This window comes from Macaca thibetana, chromosome 11 (assembly GCF_024542745.1).
Source record: "Macaca thibetana thibetana isolate TM-01 chromosome 11, ASM2454274v1, whole genome shotgun sequence".
NCBI classification, from domain to species: Eukaryota; Metazoa; Chordata; class Mammalia; order Primates; family Cercopithecidae; genus Macaca; species Macaca thibetana.
In genome coordinates this window covers 18,430,368-18,453,934 of record NC_065588.1, presented here as the reverse complement: position 1 = coordinate 18,453,934, position 23,567 = coordinate 18,430,368, and the positions used below count along the sequence as shown (strand labels likewise).

General features: G+C 35.0%; 1 protein-coding gene across 4 annotated transcripts in view; it reads right to left on the bottom strand.

Annotated features, from left to right (window-relative positions):
• The window catches only part of PIK3C2G (phosphatidylinositol-4-phosphate 3-kinase catalytic subunit type 2 gamma), a 424,274-nt gene that overhangs the window by 387,422 nt on the left and 13,285 nt on the right, over positions 1-23,567 (bottom strand). Inside the window, exon 1 of one of the 4 annotated variants that reach the window (XM_050750055.1) lies at positions 17,546-17,704. The exons of 2 other annotated variants lie outside the window; for them this stretch is intronic. The gene's annotated coding sequence lies outside the window, so the exon portion shown is untranslated. Of the gene's footprint in view, positions 1-17,545; positions 17,705-23,567 lie in introns of those variants that run through there. One more of the 4 variants, XM_050750053.1, reaches the window with a different exon arrangement.

Genomic DNA, 23,567 nt, shown 5'->3' with positions numbered 1-23,567 from the left:
TGACATTTTCCAGGGTGTTATCCTGGACACTCATCCTACTTCTTGCCTTGCTAATTCTTTTTCATTATTTAGGATTTAATTGAAATATTAGTTCTTCAAAGAAACCTTCTGAATGCCCTGGGAAGGTAAAACTACTGTATATTTTCTACAGTTTACACTTCTCATTGGGACTAATAATTACACCTGTAATTACATATGTACCATTTCACCTTTCCATTAGATCAGCAGACCACATTTGTTATTGGTTTTTCTTACTTACAACTCAGTGCCTCGTCTATTGCTTCACTCAGAGTAGATGCTCTTTTGTTGACCATATTATTTAACAAATTTTTTAAAACTACAGTTAAGTTAGGAAAAAAATGAAATTGTGAAGTATTTGCTTCACTTTGATGGATTTATTAATTCTCTTGACAATTATGTGTGCATGTGGTAAAGACAAAAACAATTTTAAAGGATAATTCTGGTAATGATTATCAAACATTTCTCTATCAATCTTTTTTGCAATGCAATTTGATTTTTATTATATTGGCATTTAAATTTTTTTGAAAATCATAATCACCTAAGGAATAAATGAATTAGATTTATTATACTTTATATATTCAGTAAAGTAATTGAACTAACTGATAAATTTGGGAAAGATTTTCAAGAGATGTATGTAAATGGTGTATATAATAAAGTGTTAACCAGAAAATGAATCTCAAAATATTATTTAAAGCTATTATAAGAATTCATGAGTCACATAGCTATATCATTATCTACCTGAAACGCCCTTTTCAGGAATGGCAATTTTTCTCTTGATGTTTCTAGTATAAGCTATGTTTCATTGGAGCAAATTGTACTCCTTTAACCATCTGTCATGGAACTCAGAATTTGTCAGCAGATGTGACTTTAATTTTGACAATAACACTTAATATTCTGTTCCGCTCTTTCTTAGCTTGACTTGCTCCTTGTAGTTTATTATGGTAAATGTAGCTACATTAAAGTGACCTCTACAATTTTTGATGTTTTCAAAACCTTGAGTTTTTTTAATTTTATGGAGTCACAGGAAGGTCTTTAAATAAGGTATCAGTGGTCTGATGGAGCAATTAAAGATTCCTTTAGGCTGGACCATCTTGTTATTGTTAATGATATCTAACAGTTTTTGAGCACCTACTCTGTGCTAATGCTTTATATATGTAGACATTTATATGTTTTAACATGTTTATTTCTCACTTCAATCTGTCAGATATATAATATTATTACTACCACTGAGCAAATAAACGGAGGAACAAAAAAGTGTATTAACTTATCTAAGATTTGAGTTTATGTTTACAGATTTATTATAAACAAGGATTAAAGGAGGCACATGAGTGAACATGACATACTAGTATAACATGTAGAACATGCCTGGATTTTGGCCCTGAAACAGAGTATTCACTCAACTCAACTATCTCCACTAAAAAGGGTTAAAAACTTTTTAATTTTTATTAATAACAACATTTTTTTTCAAGTACTTCTCACAGCAAGCTTGAAATGGGTTAGAAGCCTGTCTGAAAAAGTTTCATTATCATGAGATAAAGGAGAATGAGAAATATCTTTTCATATTGAAAATGTAATAAAAAACACAACCTCTTCCAGATCCATTTCTTAATATTAAATTTGGTTGTTTTAAGAAATTTCTAATAATTTTCAATCTTTTTTGTACCATCATATTCTAGAAGCTACAATATTTCTTAGTTTATAAACCAACAAACAAAAATGTTATTTAGTTCCAGCCAATAAATGTTTGCATTTTGCGTTATGAAGTAATGTATAAAATAATTAAAAGTCATACACTTTGACTTTGAAACAGACTACACGTGTAGTTTAAGAGCAATTGTGACATATTTGAGAAGGCATGTCTAAGAGTCCCTGATTTAAGTAAGTCTGCAGAACTACAGAAAATGTATTTCATAGACAAAACTGTGTCCCCTCAAATATTCTCATGTTTTGATCCCTGGAACCTGTGACCACGGTAAGTTAGCTGGCAAAGAGGATTTAAGAATGCAGATGAAATTAAGTTTCCTAATTAGCTTACCTTAAAATGGAAAGATTATCTGACTGGACCCAGTGTAATCACAAAGATCCTTAAAATGGGAGAAGGAGAGAAGAGATCAGACTGCTGTGATATGAGGATTGAATCCACTTTGCTGGCTTTTAAGATGAAGAAAGGGGCCACATGGCTAGAAATATAAGACGTCTCTAGAAGCTGGAATGGTCAAGGGATCTCTCCCTTGGAGCCTCCAGGAAGGAATACAGCCCTGATGAAATCTTGATCTTAGCACAATGGGACCCATGTTGGACTTCTGACTTACAGAACCGAAACGTAATAAATGGGTTGCTTTAAGCCACAAAGTTTGTTATAATTTGTTACAGCAGCAATAGAAAAGAAATATATAAACTGAAAAGTATTTCCTAAATTAACTGGAAAATCAGAGACTAGAATAAGTATAGAAGACCACACAAAAAAACAGCTCTCTGTTATTGGTTGTAAAGTTCAGCTCAATTCAAACAGTGATATTTGAAAGGTGGTATTATTAATGACAACTCCTTAGTGTACTACAATTGCTTATAACCTTGTATTCAGTTCAACTTGCAAGAGGTCAGTTTCTGTTGAGGATTACTTACTTATCTGGCTTCAAAGAGAAAGTACAGGCAAAAATTCGGCACCTATCAAGAATAGGACAGCCTCTGCCAGCTGCTTCTATTTTTTAAATCTACAAAGGTGTAAATATCATTCAAACAACTCCAATGTTCAGAATAGGAACAAAAATGTTTATTTTACAAAAGAACAACAAAAAAGGAACCTTTCTGAGAATGTTTGTTCTTGATCCAAAAAGTCCTGCCCATATTACTAAGAATATCTACAGGAGGAAGATGAGAGAAGTATAGAAGAAATAAATTATGGGATTAAATAAAAATGATCTTTATTTCAGATAACAAATTTTAGGAATATAAAATTTACCAGTGTTTTAATTTATATAAATGTCATGGGAGATAGAGATTGTGCCAAGACAGGATGTGTCAATGTTTAATGAGCTAAACCACCTGTATTTTTAGTGAGGTGGAAGGGAAGTCTTTAACTATGGCTGCTGACCTGGTTACTGAGAAGGCTCTGAGCTAGAAGGATATTCTGAAATTCCCAAGTTTCTCTTCAACTGCTCAACCAATTCCCAAGTATCTCCTCACTTGCTGAACCAAGTGTATGTATTACACAGACACACACACAGAAAATAATATTTTAGCAAGACATAAATCTGACCTTTCTCAGTTCAATTTGGTGTATAGAGAAGACAATAACCAGATAGATAGACAGATAGATAGATAGATAGATAGATAGATAGATAGATAGATAGATAGATTTATCTTTTATTATTTACATTATCTCACCTTTTTCATTTCTAATTTGGAATTGAGTGATAAGGTAAACATTTTATTATTTATGTAAGCTCTGATACTATTTTTATTTAAGTGAAGACAAGAGTTGCTTGAGGAAAACTAATCTTTACAATCTTGATTAGCTGCCCTTTTATGCGAACAACTGACGTTTTCTTATTCACATATAATCTGATAGAAGCTTCACTTCCCATTAAACTGCCTAAAGATTCTTGCATATGGAAAATTCAAAGCTGTCATTTATTCTCATTTTTGAGAGATACTGACTTGAATGAATACATTTATTTATTCACACATCTATTACTCATTTGCACATTTGTTTATTCAGTAGCTGTTTTTAAGTATATATGTCAAGCATCGTACAGAGCACTTGGAATACAAAAATGAATACAAAAAATATAAAATACAGCTCTGGCTTTCAAGTAGGTCATAGACACAAATTTATATTATTGTACAATATAGGAATCACTTTAATAGACACAGGCTCCATTTTATTTGTAGGATTTTATATAGAATGTTATTAAGCTTATTTTGCCTTGGAAAAAGCAAAAATAAAATTCATGAAGAACATATCTGAGGTTTGTATGTTGGGTATGTTTTTGTTTAGAATGTGCAATATGTCAAATATAATTTTGTGCAGGACATTAGACCTGGTTTCAAGAATGTTTTGATTCCTAAGCATTGTTAAACTTTCAACGTTAAATATAATAAAGCAGTTGAATCAGTAATTCATTCAATGCCTCTGAGTGTGTCTTAGGAGTAAATAAGACAATAAAAAGTTAGCCTCCTATTTTCACATAACAACTTTGGGGTAAATGATTTGTAGGAATAAAGCTTGCTTCAGGGAAAGACATGGAGAGTGAAGGAAACCCACAGACTGAATGCTGATAGCCCTTAAAATATGACACTCGCTATGGGGGCTGCATAAGTACAACCTAGTGGCATTTGAGGAAGAAACAATGATTCAATTATTGTCAGAGAAATCTAACCTGAAGAGAATTCCAGGACAATGAGAAGGTTTACTGATCAGAAGATGTGGCTGCTGTTTGCTTTGTCTACTGCAACAAATATGCAGATCCCCTTCCTCTGTTTAAATCTTGTTTTACTGAGTGTTCTCTTAGTAATGAGTGAGAGGATTGGAAAATTATTTTCAATAATTTATTTGCTGCTCAGAGAATTTTTTTACATTAAAACTGTAAGCAGTGTCATTAGGAAAAGAAGATTTCAGTGTGTCAAAGTGAGTGGGGTAAGATTTCAAGAATAGAAGATTCCTAAGCTAACTTGAAGGAAGTAGTTTTCCTGACAGATTGAGAAGAGGAAGAGGAGGTTCTTAAATTGGTTTCCATACAGAGGATATCAATTTGGCAGTCAAGTCAAAAACAAGAAGGAAGAAAAACAGGAGTAAGAAAAATAGAAGATAGGCCAGGCATGGAGGCTCACGACTGTAATCCCAGCACTTTGGGAGGCCAAGGTGGGCGGATCACGAGGTCAGGAGTTTGAAGCCAGCCTGGCCAACATGGTGAAACCCTGTCCCTATTAAAAATACACAAAATTAGCAGGGTGTGGTGGTGCACGCCTGTAATCCCAGCTACTTGGGAGGCTGAGGCAGGATAATTGCTTGAAACTGGAAGGCAGAGGTTGCAGTGGATGGAGATCACGTCACTGCACTCCAGCCTGGGCAACAAGAGCAAAACTCTATCTCAAAAATAAATAAATAGGATTAAAAGATGTGCAATATAAAAGGAGAAAGATGAAGTGAATGAAGACAGGTGAAGACATGAGAAGGCACTTTGTTACAAAGTATTAGGTCATGAGTCACAGCAGTGAAAAAGACCAAAATAGTCTTGTAATCTTATGGGAAAGAAAATTGTCACCAGACTTTTTGGCGGCAACACCTTGTGACAGAAGCAAATAATATGATATATTTTAGATATTCAAGAAAAGAAAATTGAACCAAGGACATAAACTGACTTCAAAATTAAAGCTTCTCATGCTGTCATGGCTCCGGAACTGAGGAAACATGCAGGAACTCAGGAAATATTGTTCTTATGGACTTTTATTAATAAATACTGCAGAATAAGCTTCAGACACTCAAAATGACAGAGATATATCAACATAAAGGCTGTTGGTGAGAATTAAATATATAACATGTTTTCTTAGAGACCTCAGACAGATGAGGGACATATTGAAGACAGTTTAATATGGCTATCTGAACTGACAACATAGACACAGTTCAACTTTAGTAAAAGGTGGAGGACATGAAAATAATGTATGCATTTTTTTTTTTTTTTGAGACGGAGTCTTGCTCTGTCGCCCAGGCTGGAGTGCAGTGGCACAATCTCGGCTCACTGCAAGCTCCGCCTCCCGGGTTCACGCCATTCTCCTGCCTCAGCCTCCCGAGTAGCTGGGACTACAGGCGCCCGCCACTGCGCCCGGCTAATTTTTTTTTCTATTTTTAGTAGAGACGGGGTTTCACCATGGTCTCGATCTCCTGACCTTGTGATCCGCCCGCCTCGGCCTCCCAAAGTGCTGGGATTACAGGCGTGAGCCACCGCGCCCGGCTAATGTATGCATTTTTAAGAAAACTTTTTATTAATCATATAAGTGAGTGTATTAGAATTTTTATCCTAATAATATTTTGTGTATAATGCTGGATTTTAAAAATGAGTAATTCTAGCATCCCCAGAGTCTCTCTCTGTCTCTCTCTCTCTCTCTCTCTCTCTGTGTGTGTGTGTGTGTGTGTATGTGTGTGTTTGTGTGTGTCATTTCTTATAACTTCGTTCCTTGGAAGGCCTAGAAGTAATGTTCATTTCAGTACAATGAGCATTCCTCACATTCAGATTGTGGTACTCAAACATCATTACCTACTAAAAGAAAGCAAGGTTGCTTGGTGGACCAGTTGACTTCAGGTTTGGGCAGATAATGTATACAATGAGCTGGGATGTCCTGTGACTCTAGTGAGTAAGAAAGACATCAAAGAATATGAGGGTAAATCAATAGAACCTGTGAGCTAACTCAAAGAGGCTCTTACTGGCTAATATCAAATATGTTTATATCCATGAATTCACATGACACACATTCATGCACAATGAATTAATTGTCTTTGTACAATGCAGGGTTAATAAACAATCAAACATTTATTTTGTTATAGCTAAAATAAAGCTGTCATTGGATAAATAAGTAATAGATGAGGCAAAGTTTCTCTTTGTAGAAGAGAAATAAATAAATGGAGAAAGTGATGAAATTGCATTATCAATATTTTACAGCAACTAATGAATTATAAAAACTAGGCATCAAGCATTGGTGACTGCTAATATCACAAAAAGAGAGGCAGCCAGGTGTTTTGTGCTTCCTGATAAAGAATTCAAAACTACCATGAAGAAATCTTGCCAAAAATTCTAACTTGAATATATTTGATTAAGCCTCTAGATTTAATTACTAATGCCCAGGAAATATAGAGGGCAGAGACATGTTAAACTAAATCAGGTGGAAATCTGTACAGAAAAAATAATATGGTTTCTTTAACAAGTAAATTTCTAGAAAAAAATAAATGGAGCAGAAATACATTAATTTAAAAATACTTTAAAATATCTACTCTCCAAATAAGGGAAAATAAAGCCATGCAATTTAGGAATAAACACTTGCTTGAAGAAATTATATAGAAAAGTACAGAAGTGATGTCAGAAGAGTGTTTACCCTTGGGGAGAGAAAGGGCATTGTGTTTGGGAGAGTAAGCAGGGCTTTCTGGACATTAGGAAATTTCTAGACATGGGAGGTGATTACAAGGTTGTTCAATTTCTAATAGCACATTAAGCTGTACCTTTATTTTGTGTAGTTGCGAATATCATCAATTTAAAAAGTATTAGGTAGCATGATTCATTGGATGTATGAAACTGAAGGACTTGTACAAAATCTACATGAAGATGCTGAATAAGCAGTTGTTACATGTGGGTCTTGAATTGAGGTGACATATCTTATGGTTTATTCCATAAGCCTCTTTTAAAGAAGGTTAAGAGATTAAGAAGAGATATCAATATGAGAATAAAATCTCAGTATGAGACAATCAGTATATAACGATGGATGGACCCCAACGAGAAAAGTACAGAATAGTCTGAGAGGTAGGAGAAAAATAATAAGCCACTGCCATCTCACTTTGTCCACTTGTGGTCCTGGTAAGAGGAAAATAAGTGAAAAGCAAGCTGCTTCTTTTTAAGGACCTGACTGAGAACTGCAGATATCACTTCTTCTCACATCTCATTGCCCTGAATGTATAACAACAGGAAGGCTGGAAATGCAGTCTCTTATTTTGTTTGCCATAGGCCTAGGGAAAAACATGACTATTTTATTACTAAAAGGAATAAATGACCTTGTTTAGAAAAATCATGATTGAATGACTTTGAAGTTCTCTGGGAAGGCTGGAGTTAGTGTGTGAAATGAAAATGCTGAGCCAAGTGTAACTAGCAGAAAAGTCTCTAAGAGACGTGGAGGAACAAGGTCAGAGGAGGTCAGCAAGTAGAAGACACACGGGGCAGTAGAGAAGGATGTCTGGGGAGTGTAAGGAGTGGAATTTTATACTGTGTTGAAAAGGAGTGGCCTGGTAGTCAACAGTCATTTAGAAGAACGTGGGCCTGTCTCCTATTCCTTGGTATGTGAGGCATGGGACAATGAAGAGCTTCCACTAGAGTGTTGCAAAAGAACAGAGTCCTAAGGGAGAACCAAGTCTTCCTTACAAAAACAGTGTAAAGGAAGCCTAAAAAATATCAGCAAAACATCTTGCATGGATTACATCTCAAGTGAAAGAATGTGTCCCACTGTGTATTTTTCAAATTGAGAGTCTGTCGCTCTTCTTGCTTTTATGGGGAAAAAATGCTAATCAATTCGGATGTAGTTCTTAAAATTATATTTTTAATTTAAATGCCTTTTAAAATGTATATAATTTAATAATAAAAGGAGTTGGTATGTTAGTAAACAACTTCAGGCATGTCAAAGTTACATTTTTGAAATATGAAACTATCCCTTAAGAGGATTTATATTTATAAAGCATTATATCTTTTAACCGTAAAGTACCCACAATAGACTGTTTTCTGTTATTTTAAATGGTCTAGAATTAGAGTAAAACTATAGATCATTGTAGAGCTAGCCTACATTTTATAGAATACTAGTCCAAAACCATTGGGACTGGTTTAACTGATAAGTTTTACCTCACTTGGGAACTAAGCCACTGCAGATTTTCCTTGAAAACAATAGTAGTCCTTGGGCCACATTTAATGTTATTCCCTAAGCTCAACATAATTCTGCAAAACTAAAGCAGAATTTCAGCACCATTTAGTCAAAGGTAACGGGGGTTAATGAGAAAAAAAAATGGGCTCAAGAGAGTTTCATCTTTAGTCTTCATTAATAGCTGCATGACTTTGGGTAAATTAATAAACATTTGTAACATCTCAAATTTATTATTAATAAAAATAAAGATATTAATAACTACCTTCCATAGTGTTAATAACTATCATTTAACAAAAACTTGTTGGGCCATGCTCAGTGGCTCACGCCCATAATCCCAACACTTTGGGAGGCCGAGGTGGGTGGATCACCTGAGGTTGGGAGTTTGAGACCAGCCTGGCCAACGTGGTGACACCCCATCTTCACTAAAAATACAAAACTTAGAAGGGCATGGTGGCTCATGCCTATAATCCCAGCTACACGGGGGGCTGAGGCAGGAGAACTGCTTGAACCCGGGAGGTGAAGGTTGCAGTGAGCTAAGATCCCTCCACTGCACTCCAGCCTGGGCAACAGAGCGAGATGCCATCTCAAAAAACAAAACAAAAAAAGTAACTTATCAGTGTCTGACAAATAGTAGCCACATCATTTTATAATTGCTATTTGGATGTATCCCTTAATCTATTAATTTTGTCTGTTTTATTTAACTGATTCTATGTATTTTAACTGATAATAATAAAAGAATGTATATTGTCATCTTTATTTCCATTTTGCATGTTATTGTTAGTTACCAATGTAATGCAGCAAAATTTTCCACTCATGCAAAAGGTTTTTATGAATATTTCACTGTGAATGGAAGTAAGTAGCAGAAACAAATAATTCCATAATAGTTTCTTCTTTGGAGAACTCTAATATTGTTCTGAAACCAAAGTGGTAAATAATTATAGCTCTTACATGAAATCCCATTACATGGTAGTCACTTTCCAGGACATGATTTGAGAAGACTTGTATGGATGAGGAAAACTTAGGGGAGGTAATGCTTCATCACTGCCCTCTGTCAGATGCAGGAAACGGGAGAGAAATTACACATACCCTGATGTATCTATTGCTGTTCTAGTGGCTAGAAACATGTGGATGTTTTTCACCAAAAAAATAAAATTTATAGGTGAATTAATTATTCAAAATACCAAAAATATGAAAACCTACTTAATGATGTTTAATACTAACGTAATTGTTAGCATGAGGATACAGGTTCTTAAGAAATCTAAGTTTCAGCTGGCACAGTGGCTCACGCCTGTAATACCAGCACTTTGGGAGGCTAAGGCAGGAGGATAGACTTGAGGCCAGGAGTTCAAGACCAGCCTGGTCAAAATGGCAAAACCCCATCTCTCCTAAAAAATAAAAAAAAAATTGCCAGGCGTGGTGATGCACGGCTGTAATCCCAGATACTTGGGAGGCTGAGGCATGAGAATTGTTTGAGCCCGGGAGGTGGAGGTTGGTGCACCAATATGCACCACTGCACTCCAACCTGGGTGACAGAGTGAGATTCTGTTTAAAAAAAAGGAAGAAAGAAATCTAAGTTTCGACTGAATCTTCGACAAAGTTATTGTTATGGTGAATGATATACTGGATAGGAATATGATTTAGAGAAAGAGCTAGAATTTTTTTTTGAAAGGTAAATGTAGGTAAAACCAATAATAAGGTGAATATACTGGTACTTTTAATGCTTCTGAGAACACAGCACACACAATGATATATACCATATAAAATTACTTTTTAAAATATGGCTAATATGCACTGTTTGAATAACCACATTTTATTTTCACTATTTAAAACAAGTATCTGAATTATGTCATATGATTCACTGCATAGGAAACACAACAGTGGGAATTCATGTAAAAATCAATGTAGTATAAGAGTTAAATGAATTAGTATGGTAAGGTTGAGTGAAAGAATAAATAGGTAGAAAAATTCAGAAAACTTTGCAACAACCTGAAAAAGGTTACAAATTATAAAATTAAAAGCTGGTCAAATAGACTGTGGTTTTAGGAAATAATATCCTTAATGATATCTCTAATCTTAGAATAATAATAATTTAAATAACAATGAAAATCAAGACACTTAACATCAATACAGTTTACTTGCTGTAGAATGGTATCTGGCTGGTAACATAACTCAAAAAATTAAGCAAATATTTTATGAATTGAACAAGCAAACAAAAAATTCATTGGTAGTATAGCATTACGAGCCGCAAAGACTGACATGCATTCAGTCAACTAAATTTTTATCATATGTCAGTCAAAACAGATTAAACAGAAATGGAAGGAAAACATCCACACGTACTGGCTGGCACTTGCTTAGTATCTGGAGGAGAATAAATATGCCAGCCTGAAAAAAATGGTAAAGAGATGGCTGATTTTCCTGCTACTGCTGGATTGAGAGATACAGGGTCTGATCAATTCCCTCTACCACTCTAAAAAGGTTGCACTGTTGCACAGCAACACCTTTCAGTAGCAACGAGGGCCACATGGCCACTTAGCTTTCTACATGCTTTCTAAGACTAAAATTTGCATTAATGCAAAATGTCGCGTCTATGGTGACGTGCATCATGTAGGAATGGGGGATGTTTTGCCTCATGTAGGAATGGGGGATGAATATTTGGGATACAAAAAATGCCATGAGAAAGTACAAAAACAGTCCACTACTGGAAAAAGAAGGACTATATATTGACTAGAATTACCTAGATATGTATACCTTCTCAAAATAGTCAATCAGACGATGAAAGCAATATAGATGAAGTCCAGAATTTAGAGAAATTGTGACTGCTAGTGACCAGAAATCAGATGAAGTCTGTTCATATTTACCATCCCTTTAGTTGAAAATCTGAGAAACATGCTCTAACAGGTCAATAATGAGAGGAACCAGGCAAGATAAGCTGCAGACATTATTTATGAGTCATCAATGGAGAGAATTCAAAGGATGAGTACTTAGGAAAAATGTGTTAATATAGATGTGAGAATATACTACAAGAAATAAAGTGAGTGCTTATCAAGACATAAAAGATCTTACTTCTGAAAAATAAATGTTATGTATAACGAAGTAATTATTATAAAAAGAGTAGTTATATGTGATTGATAAAATTAAGAAATCATGTGTTCTATTAAATACTCTATAAAATTAAAAAGTAGCAAACAAAATGAAAAAAAGAAATTGAGAAGGAGATGTCAATAAAATGGAGCTTAATGAGATACTGAGATGTGAAGAACCTGAAAATTCAGTCACATATTTAAAATATTCCTTAAAGCAGAATTTATACATCAGAAAACTAAATTTTGAAATAAAAATTGAGAAATACTATGAATACAGAATAAGAGGAACAAGTGATAGAAATGTATAAGAAGTGATACTATAATTGTAACATTCATGGAAAGAACTATCACTATGTTATGGAAATCCTAAAAATAAATCAGAAAAAGTAGAAACAACCAACATTGAAGATGGCAAAAAAAGAAAACCCTGAATATGCATATCACATCTGCATATGTATATGGCACATATCTACATAACCAGAAAATATACGTATACTGTGATAATTTCAAAATGAAGCATTTACTCAACGTGAAACAAATGAAGAAAAAGAAGAGAATGAGGAGGAGGAGGAGGAAGAAGGGAGGGAGGGAGAGAGGAAGAGAGGAGGAAGAAAAAGGAGGAGGAGAAAGAAAAATCCATCTGGACATACAGTTTACTTTTAAAGACAAACTGCCTTAAGATAATGGAACTATGTCTACATAGTTCTAAAGGTAAATATGTTCTATACCAAGAATTCAGTTTGTGTTTTGTATGTGAGAGCAGCTAAAACATATTCGAACATATGTAAGTGCTCACAAACCTTTGTGCACTTCTAATGAGTAACGTGCATCAGGCCACAAATTTTTAATCAAAATAAGAACTCACTAATAGGGAACTAATAGTAACTCTTTAAAAATCAGTTAACATTGATTAGGTCTAAATAATGATTGCAAATATAATTTAATAATTTCAAAATTTACTCCGTATTAATGAGCAAGATGAAGAGTCTTAGATTGTATTTCAACTAAAACTGAAAGGCATGGTAAATTTTCTGTCTTACTAGAGGAAAGGGGAGGAAAGGGGATAAAACATGCTGTTCTGTTTCTATCAATTTTTTTTACAAGTTCATATATATTTGTTTGTATATAGAGAGTTATTAAGTATTATAGACCTATTAGTAGGAGAAAAATACCGTCCTTATTTTCCAAAACACTAGAGGAATCAAAATGTGATAACATTTACATTACATTCAGCAGAAATACAGGAAATTAAAAGTATGTTTTAAGAATAGCAAAGAGAACAGGCCCTCTAGGATCACTGACATCTAATGATGATAAATATAAGCAGTTAATAGGATTAAGAACATTATGCAAATACAAATTTTCTATTGCATAGTGTTTTTGTTTTGTTTTGTTTGATGAAGTCTCGCTCTTGTTCCCCAGGTTGGAGTGCAATGGCACAATCTGGCTAACTGCAACCTCCGCTTCCCAGGTTCAAGCGATTCTTCTGCCTCAGCCTCTCAAGTAGCTGGAATTACAGGCACCTGCCACCATGCCTGCCTAATTTTTATATTTTTAGTAGAGACGGGGTTTTATCATGTTGGCCAGGCTGGTCTCGAACTCCTGACCTCAGGTGATCTGCCCACCTCAGCCTCCCAAAGTGCTGAGATTACAGGCATGAGCCACCGTGCCCGGCCTATTGCATAGTTTTTGCAGCAGAAACACATGAAAAAATTAAAGCAAAGTTAAAAGTATTGCCAAATATATTACTCAAACATACACACCTACACAAACACACACAGAGAGACATGCAAAATGAAGCAAGAGAGGCAATATTAGTAACAGAAAACTGTAGGCTAAAAGCATCAAGACCATTTTATTGAAATTTTTATGTAAATTATAATATATATATAGGCATTTATGAAGCAGATAAAAGTGTGTGTTTTAAGATGAATTAATGGAAACTTCTGGAATTTTATAACCAGCTCAATTTATTAACTAATATTAACTTTATATTTATACTTTATATATTTACCTTTTCCATCTGCTAAAGATTGAATCCTTTTATCAATAAATCATACAAAAACATTTGTTTTGCTTTTAATTTTGAATTTGTTCACGATTTCTTAAATGATGAAGCATAAATGAACATACTTAAAATGTAAAAAATAATTTTCTCACATCAGAAACCAAGTATCAAGGACATATTTGAGAAGGGGATTTAACCAGAGCCCAAGTGGCCAAAGTACAGATTAAAGAAAAATTTGCCGCTAATTATTCTGGAGAAGGCTTTTCTCCTTGGCGTTTGAATAAATAGCCACATATGTGTATACGCAAAAATATAGAAACACACACAACCATGAAATAATCAAGCTGATGCTTATAAAATTATTTCAGTACTATGAGATGAGAATGTTATGAAGACTCTAAGAAAGAGAATTCTCAAAATCATTGAGGAAAAGGCTTGCTGAATGAGCAAGTGTTCATATGTCCCATGCAGACTTTTACGGCTGTAATTAGTCTGGTAAGACAGAAGAGAAAAGAGTGGTGACACTGATCTCAATCTGCAAAAGACACTGTGCACTGTGAGCCAGGTAGATGGTTTTTCTCCCCACGCCCGGAGAGAGTTTTCTCACAAGGCTGAGTGTTGATGAGAAAGTGTTCAGAAACAATAGATCTGAATTCAGCCTGTCTGCTCACACAGCTGATTTTCTTCTTTTGTTCTCAAATACAATATTCCAAAAAATAGCTGTCTCCAGAAAAAAAAAAATGACTCCTACTCAAAGATGCACAGTAACAAGAAAGTAATCATAATGGGACCTAAGGAAAAATATCACAACAAAGGAGGAAGCCAATGTGATCTCGGGGGAAGAAAAAAGATGACGAATATAAGCCAATACTCAACAACACCGCATTTCGAAAAGCAGAACAAAGTAAAAATGTGTTCTCATAATCTGTTTATCTCTAGAACATTACCATTAATGGAAATTTTTAAAGAATGTGCTTAAGAGTGGAAGGAAAATTATCCCAGGGAAGGTCTGAAAATACCAGAAGGGGAGGTTAGTGAATATGATAGTAAATATGTGGCTAATTCTGAACTAACGTTGACTATACAAACAATAACAATTTCTAATCTGGAAAGCAAAATAAGTAAGATATAATTAAATACTAGACTATAATGCTATATAAGTGGGGGTCGAGCAATCCAACTTTAAAAATTTTTATATTGAGAAAGTACAGATATAGATAAATTTTGATTTCTGAAGAATGCATATTAAATTTTTAGATAAGAAATGTATATTCAGATAATACAGGGTATATTTTCTACTGGTAGAAAGAGAAGAATGTAAACAATAACAAAACAACAAACATCGAGCAAGTTGGAAGGAGTTCCTAAGTGAGAAGAAAAGATGAGAAAAGGGTGGCACCGGTTTCAATCAGCTGAAGTCAAACAATTGCCTTGTCCTATCTTCAGTTAAAGCACAACTATAAATGTTCTCTAAGAGGAAGGAATGAAAAGGTATATATCAGAAACACATAAATGTAAATTGGTTATGTCATATAAAATCTATAGATTGTTACATTTTATTAAGAAAAAAAGCTAAATGAGATTTGTTACAGATATAGCAGAAATTGAAGGATAAGGGCTGCTTAAAATTAAAAAGATGAAAAAGGTATCACAATTTGTAATAATATCAACAACAACAAAAAACTGATGTCATTACATTAAAAAGACAAAACAGACCTATTGGAAAAAATAATTCAGGAGGTAAAGAATAACACTTTATGAGGTAAAGATTCAGTTCACCAGGTGCATATCACAGATTTTACACTTAAAAATAATTCATTTGAAATTTAAATGGCAACAGTTTGTATTGCTACAAGGAGAAACTGCTATAGCCGCATTTATAATGGAAGAAATAGTAATCTCACATCATTTGTAGAGTGATCAGTCAAAAATATACAATTAACAAGCTTAACTCAATGAACATATATAAGATACTATATCCAGTATTGGAATTTACACCTTTCTAAGGACAAGATGGCTTATGAAAACTGATCATATATTTGGCTAATTTTAATATAATTCAAAGTCAGTATTATACAGACTGTTTTCTCTGTCCCCAATGTAGTCAAAATCAGTAAAAATAAGATAAGTTACAGAACTCATGTTTTTAAACTAAAAAAACATTTTTAAATAACTTGCACAGTGAAAAACCACAATAAAATTAGAAAAACTTTGAGATAAAAAATAAGGTTGCCAAGTAAAATACATATTTTTGCATAAGAAATTCAAAGATACACATCACTCTTATTTTACAGCTGAAAAACTCTTGAAAATATTTTAGCCAACAGAAAAATAAATCATAATAATTTAAAATGCATGAGTTTTGTCATAAAACGTCTATTGCTAAGAGCTCATAACGGTTAACATGGATTTATGCCTAAATAATTTAATCATTCTTTTTTTCTTTTGCTATGATTATCTGTATACCATTTCATCAGATCATACATTTGGAAAATAGCAATAATGTAGTTAGAAATACAATGCGATGCTTTTCTAGATTGGAAAGGATTACTTCATCATGTTTTCTTCCTAAGCTCTAAGAGAATTGTACCATGTTTTGCTTCCTTGAAGAGAGCTTCCTCACGACCAAAATGACTCCAGCTCAGGCAGAAGAAAAAGTGAAACCATAGCCTTGGGGTTCACAATGGCATCACAGGATCTTGTTTATTCAATGAATCAGTGAAGACTCACCTACTTACTATGAACCCTTTCTATAGGAGGTAGAAGTTGTCTTTGTTTTGTTTTGTTTTGTTTTGTTTTTTGCCAGCTCACACATGGTGAGCTATTTTCTTATGCTCAATTCACAAACTTGCTTTTTACCTGGTTTAGATGGCAGATAGACATGCGTGGAGAATAAATAACATGTCATGGAAAGAGCCCTTGAGTTGGAATAAGAAAACCTTGATTAAAATCCAAGCTCTTAATAACATTATTAATGACATGAGTGGTATGTATTCTTTAACCTAGCTCTCAGTCTGTTTCCTAATATGCAATAATTACATTAGCTAATGCATTTAAAAAGGTGATCACTATGTACAAGTTATGTATGATGATTAGTTTGAAAGAATGGGGTATATCTTATCTCTAACTTAATCCCAAGCTTCAGAAATAGAATTGTTCATCAGACAAGAACATAAGGGAGCAACTGGGACACACAATAGGTTCACATTGGTCTCAGTGAGCTACCAATAAAGAGGGAGGCAGACAGCAGAGAGACGGAGCCCAGCACTGAGGGAGGAAATGGAAATAGAACAGAGCTTCTCTCCAGCAGGAGTTGCGGCTAGTTTGGATCCCATATGTTAAGCAATTCCACCTTCCATTTAACAAGAATTTCCTCTGGGAGCCACCATGGGGATGACATCTACAGGCTAGTGGCACGAGCTTCAAGACACTAAAAGTGTACACTAAGAAAAATCTACCAGCAGACATGAATGAAACAATTAGCTCAAGGCTCTGATGCAATGGTATGATATCAAATGCAATCTGTGGTGTCAGCTAGCTGGAAAGAGAGAGAAAGAAAAAGGCAGAGGGAGAGGGGAAAAGAGAGAAAGAATAGCTTATTCAGGAAAGATAAATCTTCTAGTTGTAGATTTTGGGGAATATTTACAAGCCAGATATCTCTGTTTCAAAATACGGCACAAACTCACTCTGATTTTAAATTCATCTACCATTTTTGTATCACAGTATAATTAAAGAGCTATTTTGCCTCAATGATATATTTGAATAGAAATATCATGCTATGTAGTTAAGTATAGGAAGTTTATTTGTTTTAGTTTCTTACCTGATGCATATATCTTCCTGAAATGAAACACGATCTCATTTCTTTTAAAGAGTCAAATACGCTCACACAAGCTAAAACACTTCTATTTCAAGGGAACGTGATGCTTCCACTGGAAGCTTTTATTCCTGTTTGGCAGGTTGGGCATGTTTGGAAATCTATTTTTCATCAAACCCTGAAGGGTTATATGGAAAAAAAAAAAAAAAAGGTTTGCACTGACGAATAGAGGATGTAAGCCAAAAACCTAACAATAAATTAGCTTCTCTGTGCTAAACAGAATTCAGGCCAAACATACTGATCAGCAATATACAAATGAAAATATATTTTTAAAAAAACGTGTAAGGCCAGCATATTTCCCCTCAAATTAGAGCTAAGGTTATTATGTATTTAAACATGGAGGTGGTTGGATGTGGTGAAACAAGTGGTCTCAATTTGCAGGAGCAGAGGTGAGCCCTTGAAAAAGGGACTCTAGCCATTCTGTGAGTTTCAACTATTGAGGTATTTTCTTTATTTAGTTAGAATTTAATAAGTTCAATTTTTTTTCTAATTTAGAAAGATATTAATTTTTTGTTTAACCTTAGGACGCATAGTAAATTTCAATTTAAATATTATTTTTAATCTAATAACATTTGAAAAGAAACAGCAAAATAAAACAATATTTATAAGATTAGCAAGTAGATTGGGTAGTTTATTGTTTTGGTATACTGCTCTTGAAATTGAACAATGTGTGAAGACTCTGACACAACGAAAGAAATTATATAATTAAATCCAAGTAAAATAGGATCCGCCAGAAGCAGGCCTGCTTTACTGGGAGAAAATTTTAGGAAATACAAATAAATTGGATTACTCTTGTTTCCAAAATATGTCGTAGGAACCTTTTGTTGTTGCTGTTTTTTTTTTTTTTTTCTTGTTTTTAGATTTATATTAGTTTTATGTAAGAATGATTTCTTACATGGAAGGGTAGAGAAGAGAAAGTTGGAAATTATATCACTTTCAGGGCTACTCATGGAAAGATATTTACAGTATTGAAGGTTCACAGTTGTACAACACCATCCCCTGACCCTTGTACCCCTTCTGTTCTAAGCTACAAAGGTGTGAGAGGTTACAGAACAATGGGAGCTTGACCTAGAAATGGAGGGTGATGCCATACAGGAAAACAATCATACCTTTATATTTTAATAATAACCTGAGCTGCAATTCTTAGCTTTGGAACTCTGAGGAGATAGATGACTTTAAAAATAGCTTTACATGTAGTGATTTTTTCCAAATACATTTATGCTAAACCCTTAAAAATCTCTTTAAATTAATTCCTAAAATGAGCCACTATTTAAGAAAAATAGTCCTTTCAAAAATTGAAACATTTTGGATCTACAAATCTCTTACAACACATTAAAGTAGGCTCATACATTTTACAGGAGGACTTATGAGAGCTGGACTGGGTTAAAAAGGAACAATCTAATCTTGATAAAACTGAAAGATTAAGGTTAGAACAGTTTGATAGTCATTATTCATTAACAAGAAAGGGTACAAAATGTACCTTGTACTTTGTTTCCTTTGAAAATATGTTCTTCAATATTTTATCTTTCCTTGTTTAACATGTATGCTTACCCATTTTAGTAGAACTTTTAATTAAAAGTGAAATCCGGAGAACAACTACGCTTTTTCTAAAATTTACTTTTTTCATGGCTATGTCTTACGTCTAAAATTTAAACACACAAAGCCTCTGTTTTACCTGGTAGTAGTCTACTCCACGTTTTAGGTAAAGTATTTAAGATGTAATGATCAAGCTTCAACAATGAAATGCAAATTTTATTTAAAAATCAATCTTTACAGTGCAAGTTTATTTGATTTCCTATCTACTGTGTTAATATTAATTAGGTTATTTTGTTTATGCATTTTATTGTGAGATGCAAAGTTTTAAGTGTCATGGTGAACAGCCTTCTCAAACTTTCCTGCTTGTGACATTAAGAAATCAGTGTCAAATTATATATAACCTTCTATTTTTTTCTAAATAGGCTTATTTCCCCCTACTCTAAACTAATGTAATTTCTTTGTTCAAAATTCCTCAATTTTCAGAACACACACTACAAGATGAGTTCTGCAGGCATCCTTACTCAGCCTGTAGTCTTGCTCAAAACCTGGGAAAGACTTTTCAAAACTCGCTCGGCCAGTAGGTAGAACTTAGCAGAGTTGACTTTAAAGTTTAATATAAAGAGTTGTGACCCAGACTCCGAAGCTGGCTACCTGCATATTTCATATATGCTCCACATTTTCCATCTCATTCTCTTTTTAATGTTATTCTTATATACCCATTTTAAAGCAGGATCTCACTTTTTTTTTTTTTTTGAGACGGAGTCTCACTCTGTCACCCAGTCTGGAGTGCAGTGGCCCATCTCGGCTCACTGCAAGCTCCGCCTTCCGGGTTCACGCCATTCTCCTGCCTCAGCCTCCCAAGTAGTTGGGACTACAGGCGCCCGCCACCACGCCCAGCTAATTGTTTTGCATTTTTAGTAGAGATGGGATTTCACTGTGTTAGTCAGGATGGTCTCCATCCCCTGACCTCATAATCTGCCCGCCTCGGCCTCCCAAAGTGTTGGGATTACAGGCGTGAGCCACCGCGCCAGGCCTAAGATCTCACTTTTTAAGTCAAAATTTCTGTTAGAGTATCTACTGGGTACTTAGCAGCTGCCTAGTACTGGTTATAATGTGGTGAAAAAGACCAATAAGATTTCTGCTATCATGAAGCTTACAAGAGCAATTTCCCACTCTGTTGCTTAGTAGAGTGACCTGAACCTAGTTAGCACCTGGGTGAAAAACAAATGAAGGCAGATGCAGATAATAATGCAACTACTTGAATATTTCTATTTCAAATATAGGACACTGCCAGAGAAAGGAAAATGTTTCGATCAAGTTATTTAGAAATTAAGTGCTAGCTGCATTGCTGTTCTATTAAAAAGTAAATTGCTTATTCATTCACTTTAGCCTAAGAGGGAAAAAAATGAATCAATAGAATATCAAATTCTTTATAAAGATAGAGCTTTCAGACATTCCAAAATACTATTTGTTTAATGTCTAGCATAAACAAAATATTATACTGATATTTCTAAACCTTATACAACCTGAGACTCAATATTTTGTATTAAACTTGAACCAGTCATTTTATTTTAAGTGGATATTCATTGTCAGAGAATCAACATAGATGAAAGATTCATCTACTACTCTATAAGTAGAATGAGTACGTATATATAATAGAATCCTCTTCCACCCTTAATAAAAAGAAGGGAATCCTGACATTTGCGACAACATGGATGATCTGGAGGGCATTATCTTGAGTAAAATAAGCTAGACATAGAAAAAGAAATACTACATAATCTTACTTATGTGTGAAATCTAAAAAAGTTAAATTAATAGGAGCAGAGTAAAATGGTGGTCACCAGAAGCTGTGGTAGGGAGACTGGGGAGATGTTGGTCAAAAGATACAAAATTTCAGTTAGACAGGAGAACTGAGTTCAAGAGGTCCATTGTACAACACAGTCATTATGGTTAATAACAATTTATTGTATACTTGAAAATTTGTAAGACAGATTTTAAGTGTTCTCACTACAAAGAAATGGTAAGTATGGGAAGTAATGTATATAGTAATTAGCTTTATTTAGCCACTCCACAATGTATATGTCAAAATATCATGTTGTACACCATATATCTAATATAAAAGAGTAGATTGAACAGTCATCTGTCATTTTCATTATTCATTTGGACAAAAATAATGCTTTAATAATATATGCTTTTCTGTGGTGCCCATTGTTCAGCAGGAGCAGAGGTGGATGTTTCGACCCTCTGCCAAGCGGACATGCCTGACTCTAGATTCTGAAAAGCTAAAAATGACACTTCCCGTATGCCTTTGCAGTCGAGAGTCAGGAGGAGAGTTAGTTCTACTAAGAAGTTGTATTTGTACAAGGTAAAAGGTATGCGCAAGGAGTTTCTTCTTTCTTTCTTTCTTTTTTCTTTCTCCCCCTTTCTTCTTTCTCTTTTCTTTCTTTCCCTCCCTCTCTCCCTCCCCCCTTCCTTCCACCTTCCTCTCTTTCTTTTTCTTTCTTTCTTTCTCCCCCTTTCTTCTTTCTCTTTTCTTTCTTTCCCTCCCTCCTTCCTTCCACCTTCCTCTTTCTTTCTCTTTCTTTCTTTCTTTCCTCTTTACTTTCTTCTTTCTTTCCCTCCTTCTTCCTTCCTTCCTTCCACCTTCCTTTCTCCTTTCTCTTGTTTCTTCTTTCTTTCCGTCCTTCCTTCCTTCCTTTGCTTTCCTTTTCTTTCTTTCTTTCCATTTCGTCTACTGGCAAGGAAGGCCTTGTTTTTCAAAGTGATACTACAGTATCTATTCTTCACTTCCCTTGGTGTTGAGAGGCAGCTGTGGCAAAAGTAGTGGTGACAGCTGATTCCCAGCTTTCTAATTTTGAGACTGCTTTTATAGCAGATTGTTCATTGGTAATAGTTCCAGTGGTGATCTCAGTCCCTGGGTGTGTCAGTTCTCCTGTGCCATGTTCCAGCCTAGAGCCCACAACTGTGGCTCTTCCTATGATCATTGCGAAAAGTAGTTTATTCTTTGTGTTAAATGAATCTTTCCTGCCTTAAATATTTAGATTTGTTTCTGAATAACAGTATTGCATCAAACCGAGAGTTGTCACCCCATATCTTTTCTTAACCTGTTTCCACAATAGTTTCAACTGGTCACATGCCATCCAACTTAAGACTTCCTTTTTCAGCCTCCCTTTTGAGAGGTAGGACCATGTGTCTAAGCTCTAGACAATGGAATTTAAACAGAACATAATTGGTACTTCAGGCTTTGTCCCTAAAGATTAGAGCATGCAATATTCTGGAACCTTTCCCTCTTTCTGATAGCTGTGTCATTCATGGCAAAGGCTGTTTCCCTGAATCCAGAGACAGAAGTCACATATTGAGAACCGAAGAGTTGTCCTGTCCTGCCAACGACAAGCAACCTACCACTTGATATTTAGTGAGACATAAATTTTTATCTTGTATAAAATGCTGTGTTTTAGGGTCTCTTTCTACGTTTTAATGGCATCTAATCTTAAATGAAACATGACTTGGTTACTAGAAATTGTACTCTAGCATAATAAAAAAAATGAAGCTTTGGTCTAAGGATTGAGAATGGGTGAGAACACAGATATTGCAGGCTAAAAAGTTAGTAATTCTCATTACTCTATGATAAAGCATTTCAGAAAACTGTCATTTGCAATCCTTAAAAAGGGAGATTACTTGCCAAAAGAACAGGTAACCTCTGTGAACTGCTGAGGAAAATTCTTGTGCAAAGTTCTGTGACAATATGTACCCGGGCTAGAGGTGATTCTAAAAAAGGAGGCCTGGCAGTAAACAGGCCTCTGACTTCTTCAAGTGCCCATATTAAAACCTCTCAGTTAATTGAAGTGCTTTATAGTTTCAAAGGTTGGGCTAAGAGTGATGCTTTCCTGCCTAACCTAATGTTTTCAGGTAGCTTCAAAGGAGACACCCATAAATTGAAGGAGAGCAGAATGTGCTAAGCAAAGAAACCAGTAAATAAAAAAAGATAGTCTGTATGTATAGCAACATTGTCTGGGTTAGGTCTTTGGGTACGATAATTTGTCCATGGATCTGAATGGAAGCAACTAGACCAAAAGCACACTATGGTTTTGAAAGAATCGCATTGATCGGCAAAAGTCAATCCGTGTTTGACTTTTAAAGTACCTCCTAGGCCGGGCGCGGTGGCTGAAGCCTGTAATCCCAGCACTTTGGGAGGCCGAGACGGGCGGATCACGAGGTCAGGAGATCGAGACCATCCTGGCTAACCCGGTGAAACCCCGTCTCTACTAAAAAATACAAAAAACTAGCCGGGCGAGGTGGCGGGCGCCTGTAGTCCCATCTACTCGGGAGGCTGAGGCAGGAGAATGGCGTAAACCCGGGAGGCGGAGCTTGCACTGAGCTGAGATCCGGCCACTGCACTCCAGCCTGGGCGACAGAGCGAGACTCCGTCTCA